The sequence below is a fragment of the Saimiri boliviensis genome, chromosome 4 (genome assembly GCF_048565385.1).
Source record: "Saimiri boliviensis isolate mSaiBol1 chromosome 4, mSaiBol1.pri, whole genome shotgun sequence".
NCBI classification, from domain to species: domain Eukaryota; kingdom Metazoa; phylum Chordata; class Mammalia; order Primates; family Cebidae; genus Saimiri; species Saimiri boliviensis.
The window spans coordinates 155,837,905-155,853,765 of NC_133452.1; the positions used below are offsets into that span (position 1 = coordinate 155,837,905).

Sequence of the window (15,861 nt, forward strand, 5' to 3'; positions counted from 1 at the left end):
GGGCCATATGGAAGTATCATTCAAATTTGGTTGTTTTTTCTTATGACTAAGTATCTACAATGTCATTATACATGAATTGCCTTATCTCCCCAGCTAGATTCTGAACTGCCACTGAACAGGACCACATTACACACACCTTATCCCCCTCAGCACCTAGCCTGGTGTTTTGCACATGCCAAGTACTGAAAAACTGTTAGTTGCTGAGGATGGATTGATGACTTCAGCTGCTGGTTGTAGATTCACAGGCACCTGTCACCTGTGTCCCCACAGAAGGTGTGGGGACAAGTTCTCTTACATGAATCTCTGTGTATCACACTGCAGCTCTTGGGGAAATTGTGTCATGTACTATACTATGGCAGAATGGGGCTGAAGAGTAAATGTGTGACAATCTTTTTTAAACACATAAAAGTGCAGCATTTACTTTGAATTTGGTGAAATCTAATATTCATTCTGCATCACAAAGACAATTAGACTTATATTCTCCTTCCTGTCCACTTACAGTCCTTAGAACATTCACTATTACAGCATTTGCAGAAACTACTAGTTTAAGTACCTGCTTCCTCCACTGGAATGAGAGCCCTTGATGCCCTAAACTATAACCTGCCTATCTTCATAATCCTAGAGCCTAGTACTAAATGCTTAATAAATGTTGAAAGAATGAGTCAGTTTAACATTTGTATCTTACATGATAGTTCCTTTTATATTTTAAAATAATAGAACACAACAAAAGCTTTTGGCTTTATGCTTTTTTTTTTTTTTTTTTGAGACACAGTCTTGCTCTGTTACCAGTGCAGTGGCACAATCTTGGCTCTGAACCTCCTGGGTTCAAGTGATTCTTGTGCCTCAGCCTCCTGAGTAGCTGGGATTACAGGCACACACCATCACACCCAGCTAATTTTTGTATTTTTAGTAGAGATGGGGTTTCACCATGTTGGCCAGGATGGTCTCAATCCCCTGACCTCGTGATTCACCCACCTTGGCCTCCCAAAGTGCTGGGATTACAGGCATGAGCCACTGCGCCCGGCCTGGTTTTATGTTTTTCTTTTATGGAAAGTTGGATCTGATTTTAGAAGTCGATTATTATACTATGATACATGATGATTGCAGAATGAGATTCTTAAAAGTGTTTCAATACAAAATGAGATAGTATTTGTGATACAGTTTAGTTCTGAGTCCCCACCCAAATTTCAATCTCGAATTGTAATCCCCATGTGTTGAGGGAGGGGCCTGGTGGGAGGTGACCGGATCATGGGAGTGGTTTCCCCTATGATGTTCTCATGATAGTGAGTTCTCACAAGATCTGATGGTTTAAAAGTGTGTGGCTTCCTTTGCATGCTCTCTCTCTCTCTCTCTCTCTCTCTCTCTCTCTCTCTGTCTCTCTCACTACCATGTAAGACATGCCTTGCTTTCCCTTTGCTTTCCACCATGATTCTAAGTTTCCTGAGAACTCCCCAGTCATGTGGAACTGTGAGTCAATTAAACCTCCTTTCTTTACAAATTACCCAGCCTCAGGTAGTTCTTTATAGCAGTGTGAAAACAGACTAATACAATTTGCAACCATTATGCGGCCAAAAAATACCATCTGACAACATCAAATATTGCTGCATTGAGGAAATAGGTATTTTCATAAGCTGTGTATGGTGGGAGAATAAATGATAGAGACATTCTAGAGGACAGCATCTATAAAAAAGAATATGCCTACACTGTCTGACCCACTGTGAGGCATCTATTCTAGAAACACATTCCCACAGAGGGCCCTGTGAAGGCTGTTCATGGCAGTGTTATTCATAATACTGCAAATGGGAATCGAGTTAAATGTCTGTAAGTATGAAAGTGGGTAAGTGTGACTGTTTTATATGATGAAATATACTACATAACATTTTTAAAATAAACCCCCGAAACCCACATCTATGTGTAAATGCTAGAATTAAAAAACATTGTTGAGTGACAAAAAGGCCATGTTCAGAAATGCATATATAATGTAAAAACTTATGTCAAATTGTGTCTGTGTGTGCATGTGTATGTGTGAGAAAGCAAGCGAGCTATGAATGTTAAGTGTAAAAAAATGGATAGAAAAAATATACCAAATTTATGTAACTTTATTTCTCTATTGCTCACTTCTACCATCTAACATAGATGTTTGGTAATTTCCACCAAACAAGCTGGTGGAATATGTGCATTTTTAAAAATGGGTGTAATCAGAAGAAACTTTTCTAAACACCCAGATCTGTGTGCAAACACACATCTATTCTGAGAAGAATAAGGTATAATCAAAATTATTATCCACTTCACAAATTGCTTTTATGTTATAGTCAAGTATGACAGTCTTGCGCTCACAAAGAAAATACCTGACCACTCCAGTGCATGATCTTTCACACACATTAATATTTGTTTCTCATGTTTTCTCAAAGGACCTTCCTTATTCCACATATGTTCCCAAGCCCCATGCTAAAAGGAAAGCCTTAAATCTGGAGCCAAGCCCTGTATCAGAGAAGACCCAGAATTAAACTCAGCCTGTACCCAGGCTTATTAGAATTGCTTGTGGTCCTCAGGCAGAACAAAATGCCATTCGAAGGCATTCTAAAAGCAATGCATTCTTGGCACAAGCAGCTGAACGGAGCAATCCTGTTTGATCTTCCACACTGGTTAACCAGCCCCCAAGAAGGGAGTGGGGTGAGGGTAAGACAAGAGACTTTAAGAGTTGGCTAGGTCAAGCATCCTGACCATAATTCATGATTTCAATTCATATTTAGTAACTTGGAAAAAAAGCAACAGCTTGAGTTGATGAAAGGATTCAACTGCAGAGAAGCACTGTGGTCAAAGAGATTTTATCATGGCTTTTTAGAGCCGAAAGTTAATATCTATTATATCTATTCCTACATCAGGTAGTAAAACGTGGTACTTCTCATTTCTGCCCCTGATGCCGAGGAGGCTGGAATTAGGAGGAATTATTTTCCCTAAGTTCTTTCAAGAGTGAATCACAATGTATCTTTTTCATTGGTAGGAATGGCTTTTTAAACTAAAGATTATCAGTTGGAAAAACAAGGATGACTGCTATATAGCTATATGAAATAGGTTTATGACGTAAATGAAACAACAACCGGGATATATATACTAAAATTGCATAAAAAATAAATCAAACGATCAAAGAATTCCCCAGCATATAAAAATACAAAAGTAGGCCGGGCATGGTGGCTCATGCGTGTTATCTCAGCCATCTGGGAGGCTGAGGTGGGAGGGTCACTTGAGGCCAGGAGTTCAAGACCAGCCTGACCAACAAAGTGAGAGCCTGTCTCTACAAAAAATGTAAAAAAAAAAAATACAAGAGTAATTTCAGTTTGGTGTAGGATCAAATTATTGCAAATACTAAACAGGACATGACTTAACCTGCTAAACTTGTATTCTTTATGCTACTAAGGAAAAGCAAAGATAATTAATTTTTATCAACTTTTTTTGTCTTGTTGGCAATGTACTTTACATATTTTATGTCACTGAATTCTCACAATACCCAGGTAGGGTAGGCATGAATTATGACTGATAAGGTGACTGGGGTGTGAAATTACTAAGTCATTTGCCCAAGATCTGGTCATCAGGGCAAAGGCAGGGTTTGGGTCAGCTTATAGTGACTACCTACTATCAAGGCTGATGCCCATCCATCATCAGTAACTCATGCTACATGATACTGGGAATCAGTTGCTCTCACCTCTGGTCTCCAGGATAATTTTTAAAGACTCTCAGAACTTGTCAGACTGCACTTTTTTTTTTTTTTTTTTAGATGGAGTTTCACTCTGCCACCCAGGCTGGAGTGCAGTGGCACAATCTCAGTTCACTGCAACCTCTGCCATCCAGTTCAAGAGATTCTCCTGCCTCAGCCTCCTAAGTAAGTGGGATTATAGATGCCTGCCACTATGCCTGGTTGATTTTTGTATTTTTAATAGAGATGGGGTTTCACCACGTTGGCCAGGCTGGTCTCGAACCCCTGACCTGAGGTGATCTGCCAGCCTTGGCCTCCCCAAGTTCTGGGATTACAGGCGTGAGGCACCACACCTGGCCGGCACAATTTTTTTTTTTCATGTTTACCTTTACTGTCAGATTGTGAAAACAGTGGTTGCTGCATCTTGGGAGAGTGCCTGGCATGCAGTAGGCATTTGTATTTACTGAATTATTCCTGTGTTGATATTGCTGTTCTCAGAAAAATGTATTTTTAATTGGGGTCCTCTTCCCTCATCAGTGACATGTAAGTTATCGGAATACTATTCTTTTGTACTCCAGCCTGGGTGACAGAGTGACACTCTGTCTCAAAAAAAAAAAAAAAAAAAAATTGTTCTTTGAACTTAAAAAGAAACATTTAATTGTATTAGTTACACTTTGGTCAAAGTATGACTGTTTATGAAATTCGAATGAATCCTTTAAGACTATAGTAGGCCTTTGTTAAATAAGCCAATGGGGTATGAAGAGCTGTGTCAACATACTATGTAGGTACTAATTAGGTAATTTTGATAAAAATTACAGATCACATTTTTATTAAGACCCACAGTATCCTCCTGGATATTACAACAAAATATATGTGACCAACAACAAAAAAACTAGTGTCTCTGATTTCCTCTAAATCATGTACATGTGATTTCAAATATATTCAACTTCTTTGAGTTACAGTTGCGTTTGGCCGATAGAATATAATTCAAATTTATCATATTTAGTAAAGCTTTGTTCATAACTAGGAAAGAAAAAAATCTGAGAAAAACAGATCATTAAAAAATAGAAAACAATTATACCATGTTTGTGAAAAAATTGTTTACTCTCCATGTATGTTTACAAATTTATACAAGATTGGAGTCTAGAGAGACTGTAATACATTTTATTACTAAGGCTTTGTGTCTCAAAGGCAATATATTCTCTTTTACGACAAGAAATAATGAACATTTTCCCATCTCTACAAATATACATCAACATTAGCATTTTTAATAGGAGCTCAGCTTTCCATTTTATAAATAATGGATGCAATCAGTTCCCTACTATGGATATTTAGATTACTACCTTTCATTTTCCTGCAATATTTATTCTTACATCTTACCTCTGTACAGTTTCCTACTGACTTTGCTAGGCAAAACTTCAAAAAACCCAATCTTCAAGTTTTCTAACAACGCATGCATCTCTACTTTCAACACGCTCCACAATACTCCCTATGATGATTCTTAGTTTTGACTAAGTGAGTAGGGAAAAAAAGCCTCTTGTTTAAAAAGCCTCTTGTTAGATAATTTTTCTTTTCTTGTTCATTTGTATTAACACTTTAGTAAGTTGACTATTTAAGTCCTTGGGCTAGCCATTGCTTTTCTTATTAATTTTAAAATCCTCATTATACCTTATGGATATTCACCGTTGGTCCACCATATATGTTATAAATATTTTTTCCCAGTCTGTTATTTGCCTTTTGGTCTTACATTATTGGCTGTCATTTCCCTTTTGGTCATATATTATTCTTGGTCATACAAAAGCTTCTGGTCCTTCATATTCAAATCTTTTCTCTTTTCCTTCATGATTTTTGCCTGTGAAATGTGTTAGGCCTCCTAAATCCTTTTTCACTCCCAACTTTTATACAACTCACCCATATTTTCTTCTAGTTTTGTTTTGTTATTATTTATTTTATTTATTTTAGAGACAGGATCTCGCTTTGTGTCCAGGCTAAAGTGTGGTGTGGGAATCATAGCTCATAGCAGCCTCAAATGACTGGGCTCAGGTAATTCTCCTGTACCAACCTACTGAGTAACTGGGATATAGATGCCCACCACCACTGCTTTTGACACAATTTGACTTTCAAATCTGAGTTTTACTACTTACCAGCTATGTGACACTGGGAAGCTTCCCCTTATCGGTAAAATAAGACTAATAGTTGCTACCTAAGTGGCTACTGGGATGGTTTAATAAACCAGTGCAGGTAAAGCGCTTATCACAGTACATGGCCAGTATAAGTCTAGATATATTTTAGTTATTATCTATTATCATCTCTTAAGTCTTTAATCAATTATAATTAATTTTACTGCAAACAAAATGTCATTATCTAGTTATTTTTCCTTCAGATGGCTCCTTCATTTCTGCAACAATTTTGTAGCATAGTTCAATTTCAAAGATAAAAGAAAAAAGGCACTAGGCATGGTGGCTCATGCCTGTAATCCCAGCACTTTGGGAGGCCAAAGGTGCTGGGATTTCTCTCTCTTTTGGGAGAAAAAAGGTGGGTGGATCACCTGAGGTCAGGAGTTCGAGACCAGCCTGGCCAACATGGTGAAACCCCACCTCTACTAAAAACACAAAAATTAGCTGGGCATGGTGGCAGATGCCAAACCTAGCTACTCTAGAGGCTGAGGCAGGAGAATTGCCTGAACCTGGGAGGTGGAAGTTGCGGTGGGCTGGGATCATACTATTGTACTCCAGCCTGGGCAACATAAGCAAAACTCAAAACTCAAAAAAAAAAAAAAAAAAAAGGCCAGATGTGTGGTGGCTTATGCCTGTAATCCCAACACTTTGGGAAGCTGAGGTGGGAGGATCTCTTGAGGACAGGAGCTCAAGGCCAGCCTGGACAAAATAGTGAGACTCCCATGTATACAAAAAAAAAAAAAAAAAAGAAAGAAAAAGAAAAAGAAAATTAGCCAGGCATGGTGGTGGAGGACTGCTTGAGCCTAGGAGGTTGAGAATAGAGTGAGCTATGATCATGCCACTGTACTCCAGACTGAATGACAGAGCAAGACCCTATCTCTTAAAACAAAACATTAAAAAGAAAAGATACTTGTTCTTAGAAAGATTTCTGAAAGGAACCATTGATTGCTATTTTTCTAGCTCCCACAGAGGTCCCATTTAAAAAATATTACTGATCAAATATAATGGTGGTGACTCTTACATGTAAGGGGGTAGGGGACAGAAAGGGTGTGTGTGTGTTCATGTGTAGGTGGACATGATGAGAAGAAGAAACAGTATTATTAATGATGAGAAGAAGAAACAGTATCATTATTTGGGCCAGGGTATGCTCACCAATATTGTCTAGTATAGGAAAAATAATTGCTTTTTTTTTTTTTTTTTTTTTTGGTAACATTGAGTTAGAAGGGTACAGGAAAAAAAAAAAGAACCCCCAATATAGTAAATGGTATCATCAAATGTGTGAGTGGGACAGGTTCTAGGGTTCCCATTATTCTGCCCTTCTGGTGCCTTTTCAGCTGTTTGAACCCCTGGCTGGAGTTACACTTAACCAATTTTTTGGTTTGGTGACCTTCAGGGCACCACTGGTACAGTAAAAGCAACTACAAAAAAGCCCCCCAAAGTCTAAAAGGCACTACGACTCTTGATATAGTCTCTGTCCTCTCCAGCAATCAGCTCTCCATGAAACACAGATGACAGCTACACTTCACTCTGTAATAGAAAATATGAAATATCAAGAGCCCTCATATGGTCTTTTAAAGAGACCCTGGTTTATCCAAAAGACTGAAGGTTTTTTGTTGGACTTTTTGTTTTGTTTTTGTTTTGTTCACTTCTATTTTTTAAATACAACCGTCCCTTTTCTCAGCAAAGGAAAAAATGACTTGCCAACTGCTTTGTGAATCTCAGTTCATGAAAAAAGGAGCTGTTTATGCTGAGTGGTAGGAATCAGGGAATTCAAACAGTGCATGGGTGGATCCCATAAAAGATGCAATATCTCCACCCTAAACATTTCCCGACTACAGTTTACACTCAAATAGAATGAAGTGCTATTTGTCTAGGGGAAAGCACACCAGCCCATAAAGGAAAGTTCTTAAGTCCCATGGGAAGCAGGAGGATCTATAAGTATTTACTTCTATTGCAGACAAACCAAGCAAAGCTGCAACATTGTCAAATCTAAGAGGCCTATGACTTTTTCAGCAGGACTGATGCCAAAAAGGCGGTGGCCACTCTGCAGATGTTAGCTCCACACGCCTGGTGTGGCAAATCCACAGGCAAGCCTGACCTCACTTGTTAATAACCATGACCACAATGCCAATTTCCTCTGGGGTTTATGATTAGACCTTCTATAATCATGTGAACAAGTCTTAAAACACAGGCATGCCCAAAGTAACCCATAACACAATGTCAGAACAGCAAAGAGAGCTCCTGTATGGAATTTCTGCAAACACAGTCACAGACCTGAGTCACCCAACCCTGAGTCACACACATGAATCTTTTTCTTTTTTGAAAGAGATAGGGTCTTGTTCTTTCACCAGGATAGAGTGCAGTGGTGTGATCATAGCTCACTACAGCCTCTAAGTCTTCAAGATTCAAGGAATCTTCCTGTTACAGTCTCCTGAGTAGCTAGGAATATAGGCATAGGCCATTGCATTTGGCTAATTTTTAATTTTTATTTTTTAGTAGAGATGAGATCTTGCTATGTTGTCCAGGCTGGTCTTGAACTCCTAGCCTCAAGTCATCCTCCCACCTTGCCCTGGCAAAGTGCTGGAATTACAGTCATTGTACCCAGCCTGATACAGATCTTTAAAAAGCTAACACCCCTTGGGTCTCCACACCTGTGTATAATCTGTCTGTACTTGGAACAGCAGCAATAGGTTCAAAGCTACCTGTGTATCAGAAGATGGATGACCAAGGTAAATCTCTTTCTATGGCAAGACCCTGATAGCAAAGCATAAAATAAACCAGAGACGGAAGGAAAAATGCAGCTATCATTCATATGCCCAACATCTGATGACTGAAGTGGCACAGGGTAAAAGAGTTACAGTGGGCCTTGTCCTAGAAAGTGAGAATGAAATGGGAGGATATAAGCCCTGTCTTGTTTAAAATCTGCATTAAACAAGGCAGACACCTATGGCCCACGGCTGAATAAAACACTAAGCATGGTGAAGCACAGATCAGACCTGGCATATGCACAGAATATTTCTTGTTTTTCTAAAGTAACTAAAATAGAAGAGCATCAAAGATTTGAACACAATCAACAATTTCATCAGTTTAAATTGATTCCCCAGTTTTCCTTCTTTTCCCTATCCTTTCTTTGGAATCAGAGTATAGGGAGAAAAAATAAAGGCTGGGCTCACTATTTATGACTTGGAATTCCTGGGCCTACTCATTTGTGAGGGTGTTTTTCCACTTCTAAACAGGCACAGCGATTCTGATGAGTCTGGACTTGGCAGGTGGCCCAGCTCCAAATCAGAGCACCTGGACAGTGCAAGACCAGACAGGTTCTTCTCACATACCTGAAGGGATGAAGAATGCCTAGCTTGGATGAAGTTTAAATACATCCCTTTCTCAAAAATCTTTGGTGTATGGAAGTACAGCTTTCAAAAATACTCATACATAGTGATTTCAAACCTGGTTTAAGTTAAATGACCAAAAGCCACAGAGTTCAGATAAAGAAACTGAAGCTGTAAGGCTTGACTTGGTATTACTTGATTTAAGTTTTAATCAACTACAAAAAAGTTTGCCATTGAGAAGCCTGGTAAGAGGATCCCAAGAAACCAGGCCGTGAGGGTAAAGGTAGACCACAGACACATTTTCCACTGTAGCATCCAAGAGCTATCAGTGTTACAGTCCTTGGAAGTCTGGCTTGCAGCATGGCATGGGTGACTCACCCAGACGGATGTTTCCACCACAGCAACAGCACTGGGGCTGGCCATGAGCATGGTCTTTTTTTTGTTGCTGGATAAAGTGGCTGATTCACCAAGGAGGGGAGTCATGCAACCGCTGCCCTCAGCACTGGTCCCGAGGATGAAAAAAGAATTTAAAGCAACTCACCTGTGATGAATGCCTTACAGAGAATACGTGTTGGGAGTCATGCAGGAGAGTGTTTCCCATAAAACAACAGCTGACAAAGCAAACCTTCATTTCTATCTGCTTTGATGGTGTTTTATAAGCTCTCTCTCTGATAAAGAAGCAGACCCAACTCAATATCTCTTCTGGATTGTGGGGTGCACAATATTTATAGCACTTGAGGGGAGGTTAAAGCAAAGCCCAAACTAAATATAAGGATCCTAGAGAACTTATGACAGGAGTGAGGGTGCCCTTAGTAGTATTCCTGGCTAGGTTCCAAGCCAGAGCACTTCAGTATGACTTCCTTAACGCAGCCTCTCTCAGGATGAGAGAGGAGAGGAACACCACAGGCTGGAGTAGAATCCGTAAAATTTTCACAGCATACGTGTTATTGACTGACATCCACATTACCAAAGCTTTCAGTGCTCACAGGGAGCAGGGCCTCTCTGAACCTCAGTTTTCTTATCTGTAAAATGGGGACAGTAACAGTTTCTACCTGATCAGGTGCTTTGACAATTTTATCATCTAGTGCATGTAAAGAGATTGGCACAGTGCTTGAAACTTAATGCTCAGAGTTGTACTGTCTATTGCTATTGTTATCCACCCCTCTTAACACAGTTAACTTAAAGGATGTTTCTGGGTGCCAGCGAATACCCTAAGAAACAAATGTGGACAAAGAAAGGGAAGTATTGAAGAAAGTGGGATCTGATGGGATAAAAAATAGGGGAATAAAGGGTAAAGGGGAGAATTAAAGAAAAGCATATATATATTTACATATATATATATACACACACTTAAAATAATTTAACAAGATTAGCAAAGTTCATTTATCTTTTAACATCCTTTACAAGAAAAATTTTTTTTAACTGATGTTCTTGTGCAATTCTCTGGGTTAAACAACATTCTCTCTATCATCTGAAATGCCTCCTGCATGCTAAATCACCCCAGCTGGGAGGCTTCTCTCTGGACTCCCACCAGCTGAGTTATGCTTATACAAAGCGTCAGTTGTATTTGCTCCTAAACTGTTCTATGTCAGTTGTACTTCTCTGTAATTACATAATTTAAGTAGCAAATGCAAAAAAGAGGGTTGCTGATTCTAAGAAAACTCTAAGTAGAATGCTTGGCAACAACTTAATCAAGGTGAGTCATTAAAAGAAACGATAAATCAAGTATGAGCAAGATAATTTATGGAAGACCATAAAAGAAAATGAAAAATCTAGGAGGATTTGGCATTTAGATCTTTTTCATAAATGTCTTTAAAAATGGCATGCATCATTTATAATGAATCCTTACTTTAACAAACTGTTGAAATAGCCAACTACTAATGCTGCTCACTAATATGAGGAAAACTGTTATGGTTTAAAAACCCAATAGCTAACAATTATTGAGTGTTTCCTCTGTACAAGGCACTTGCTGAGTGCTTCATATACATAATCTCATTTCAACCTCACAAGATTTATCATAAGGAAGTGCTCTTATTATTGTGTACAGCCACACAGTTGGGAAGTGGCAGAGGCAAAATTTGAGCCCAAGAAGTGTGACTCCAGAGCCTGTGCTTTCAACCACGAGAAAAAAAAACTTCATTCAAACAGACCACCTGAATAGTAAAATAACGAACCAATATACTATGCCAGAACAAATTAATATTGTAGAACTTTGCTAAGAAATTGGTTCTATTTTGGCTACTGTTGGCTTTTAAAATATAAGTTTTTGCTACACAAATGTTTTGTCTCATTTCGATTCTGCTTTGGTTAAGCAATATTAAGCAGAAATCATTTCTACCTCTGAGCATATAAAATCCCCCATCACGGTAACAGAATTAAACATGGCTGCTCTTCCCACAGCATTAGTCCACAGACTGTCCCCTCAAAGTATAAAGCAATGCTAGCAGAATAAGAGGCAGATGCACAACCTTTCTCCTGAGTTACAGGGCATTAACAATGCTCAAAAACACACAGCTTCAGCACATTTGAGCAACATGCCATATGGCAAGAACTGTTATATAATTTCTGAGTCAACAGTTTCGAATCTCTCAGGCCAGGGAATGTTCACATCCACACTGACCCCAGATATGCCACTACCAGACTGTTTTTTGTTTTTGGTACAAAGATTTCTATAAAACTGGGGACAAAATAAAAACCAAAGTTACTGAAAGTCACTGTTATCTACTAACGTGGCACATTTTAGAAAAAATAAAAAATTTATTGATTCATTGTCAAGAATGCTTTAATTGCAATCAGCAGTGATTTAAACATTTACAAAGACTGCTCTCAAGTTTATCAGTATTAACTCTAATATACAAACTTTATAAACTTAAATGTGGATCTGCGTATATCCACACGTATATATGAAGTCTGGGAGAACATATGGGTTTATATGTAGAAATGCCATGCTCCAGGTATCTAATTCTGCAGGTTATTCCTGTTTTTTCTCATTAGTGTTTACACAGGATTTTTGCTTCAAACTCAGAATTATCTGCCAGACAAACATTATTACAATTACCTAACCAAAAGCTAATAAGAGGAAGAGATAATATATTCCAAATGTAAAATAATTCATGGCCAGGTGCAGTGGCTCATGCCTGTAATCCCAGCACTCTGGGAGGCTGATCACTTGGCAGGCAGATCACTTGAGGTCAGCAGTTCAAGACCAGCCTGGCCAACATGGTGAAACCCTGCCTTGACTAAAAATATAAAAATTAGCCAGCTATGGTGGCACATGCCTATAATCCCAGCTACTCAGGAAGCTGAGGCAGGAGAATTGCTTGAACCCAGGAGGTAGACGTTGCAGTGAGCCGAGATTGTGTCACTGCACTCCAGCCTGGGTGACAGACTCCCACTAAATAAATAAATAAATAAATAACATGTAAGATACCTCAAAGCATGATTCAATGCAATGAGAATGGCTTAACAAACAAGCCTTTAATTTGCCTCTGAAAAGTCCACTGGAACAGCTGTGTGGCCAACAGAAAATGGCTGATTCATGTTTTATCAGAGAGCTGGAAGGGATCTGAGATCATTCCAGGCCGTTATCTCGTCCTTTCACAGATGAAGAACAGAGACCCACAGAAATTAGCTTGCCCGAGGTCTAGTAGTTTGTAGCAAAACCATTTGTCATAAATCTCAGTACACTGTATTTTCTTTCCAAAGTACTTATGCTACCACCCTGACTCCTGTCACAGTGAGACAAAAATAAAGATGATGATAAATATCAAGGGAGTGCTTCCTACTCCCTAAGCAGCCAGGTACTTACTGGATTAAGCACTTTCCATGAACATATCATTTAGTCCACAAGTCAACCCTATGAGATCAGAACTATTAGTATCCTTATCTACCACATGTGGAAACAGAAGGATCGTGAGATTCAGTATCTCACCTGGCCTTACACAGATAGAAGGTGTTAGAGCCAGGATTTGAACCCAGTCTGACTTAGGAGTCCATATTCCTCAACGGCTCCAACCAACCCACTGCCATGCCATTATACCTACTAGAGAATTACGTGTTTCTAAATCAGAACGCAGAAGCATGGAGGCTCTTCCTATAGTTTTTAATAAAGAGCAGGACATGATTGAGAATTTAACATTTTGACACACCGCACAAAACTTAAGAGTTCCTGCTTCTCTTTGCTTTCTCAATCCATGCACTTATCTTTCTCTTTTTCTCTCTTTCTCTCCCCCTGCTATCCCCCAGTTTTGAGAGCTGCTTTGAGAGTCCTGATTCAATATCAATGATGCCATTATTCATCGAGAATGACAAATAGGTCGGCTTCAGGAAATATGTGCTTCCCCTTCTCCACTTCCCCTATTTCCCACCGGACAATGAATGCTTCTATCTTAATGCTTTTGTTCACAATTAAGAAGGAATTATCCTTTTTTAATGAAGAGGAAATAAATTAGCATGGAAACCATCAACTAATCTAGGCGTAACACATTTACTACACAAATTATTTACAATGGACGTAAACTTGAGAGAAAAGAAAGAATTTACCTTTTGCTAAGGAGGAGAGGAATGTCATAGTATTTGTACGATAACGGGAATATCTGCAGAATAAGAAAATATCCTCCCACATTTTGTAAGTAGACAGTGCTCTATTATCCTCCCAAATTTTGTAAGTAGACAGTGCTCCGGGGTTAAGTGGGATATGGTACTCAATGTGATCATGCAACCTAAAATTTAGTAAGTGTTAGGCTATCAGTATGTTTAAAAATCACTTTTATCTTTAAAAATATATCTGAACTATTTGTAATGAAGAGCTACAGAAATCTTGAGCTTCACAACTAACTTTCATCATCTTTTCATAATGAAGTCATTTCTGTCTTGAAAAAAAAAAAGGTTGTTGTATATCCAGGCACATGAGTGGTAGAGTGGCAGCAGAAGGCTGGAGAGTTCTGTGTGGGCAATAACGGAGGATGTGATTCCAGAAGCAATGTAAAAGAAAGAGAAAAACAATCTTCCTTAGGCATTATTTTAACCACATCACTCCAATAGCCCCTGTTTTTCACCGTATCAGTATAAAGTTCTTAGCATTTCCTATTATCCGGTCTCACTCAACAAGTGCAGATAGGTCTCCCACCGCCTCCCCCACAAGATGTACCTTCTTATTTTTCTTTCTTTCTTTTTTAATCTTAACTTTGCAGCTTGTTTTTTTTTTTTTAGTTGTTTTTTCCCCATGATACACCTTCTGCTCAGACCAGCATTACCACCATGACTCTGCATCTTCCTTTATGGAAACGTCAAATGAAAAGATCATTTATAGGAACCTTCCATTAAACAGCACATAAGCTGACCTATTTAACTGTTACAGCAACCACACAGCATAGGTGTTACCATTTCGACTTTTTTCCATAGAAAACGAATTGCAGCTCAAAGAAATTAAACAAATTGTCCAAGAAAACCAAAGCAGAATTCCTGAGATTCAAACCTACGTCTCACGTCAAAGTCCATGTGTTCTCCTTGATACTGGTTGCTTCCTCTTGCCTGGTTGCCTTCTAGCCTTCCCTTTATTTATTTTTTTTGAGACGGCGTTTCGCTCTTGTCACCCAAGCTAGAGTGCAATGGCACAATTTCAGCTCATTGCAGCTTCTGCCTCCTGGGTTCAAGTGATTCTCTTGCCTGAGCCTCCTGAGTGGCTGGGACCACAGGTGCGCATCACCATGCCCAGCTAATTTTTTTGTATATTTAGTAGAGACGGGGTTTCACCATGTGGGCCAGGATGTTCTCAATCTCTTGACCTTCTGATCTGCCCACCTTGGCCTCCCAAAGTGCTGAGATTACAGGCCGGTGTGAGCCACCACGCCTGGCCTATCTGCTTCCCTTTGACTAAACTCTATGCTTAACTTTTTTTTAATTGACAAGTAATAATTATATCTATTTGTGGTATACAACATGATGTTCTGATATATGTATCCCTCGTGGAATGGTTGAATCCGGCTATTTAATACTTATCTCCTCTATGGTGCCTCCCCAGACAAATGGTGCCTTTCCAGATTTTATCTCTTGAAAATCTGGTGCCTTTTCTCTCTCTCTTGAAAATCTGGTACCTTTCCAGATTTTCTCTCTCCTTGGATTTTATGTAACACTTACAAATCTATAAAATTTAGAGTTTAAACATTATCTCAAAATGTTATTTGATATGCATTTCTTTTGCTTTCTAATTTATTTTTGGATTTCTCAAGGGATTCCTGGGCTGCACACACACAGTAGGGGGCTCATGAATACTTAAAAAATTATTATGAGACCTTCTGGATTCCTGAGTAATATGAGAGGAACCAACAATAGACACTGGGCCGAGGCACTGAATGAGTGGTGAGAGGAGTCCCAGAACAGACGGTGGAGAAAGTAGACAGAGGCTATATTATAAAGGGCTACTCAAATGTAGCCCAAGGAGTACAGATTTTTTTCTAGCATGTGATGAGTCCTGTAAAGTATCTGAGAAGCACACGAGAAGAGCTCCAGTTCAGGACCATATATATGGCTACATCTTGAATAACACATTGAACACAGTTAATAACTGGGCTTTGTATAACCATAGCATGTATCCCCATCTGTCTCTGCATCTGTAGGAAATGTTTTACTTTTGTTGTTGATTTAAAAGTACACACTCGGC

General features: G+C 39.0%; 1 protein-coding gene across 8 annotated transcripts in view; it reads right to left on the reverse strand.

Moving 5' to 3' along the window:
• KIF13A (kinesin family member 13A) overlaps positions 1-15,861 on the reverse strand; it is a 226,989-nt gene that overhangs the window by 103,062 nt on the left and 108,066 nt on the right. The window lies entirely within an intron of this gene.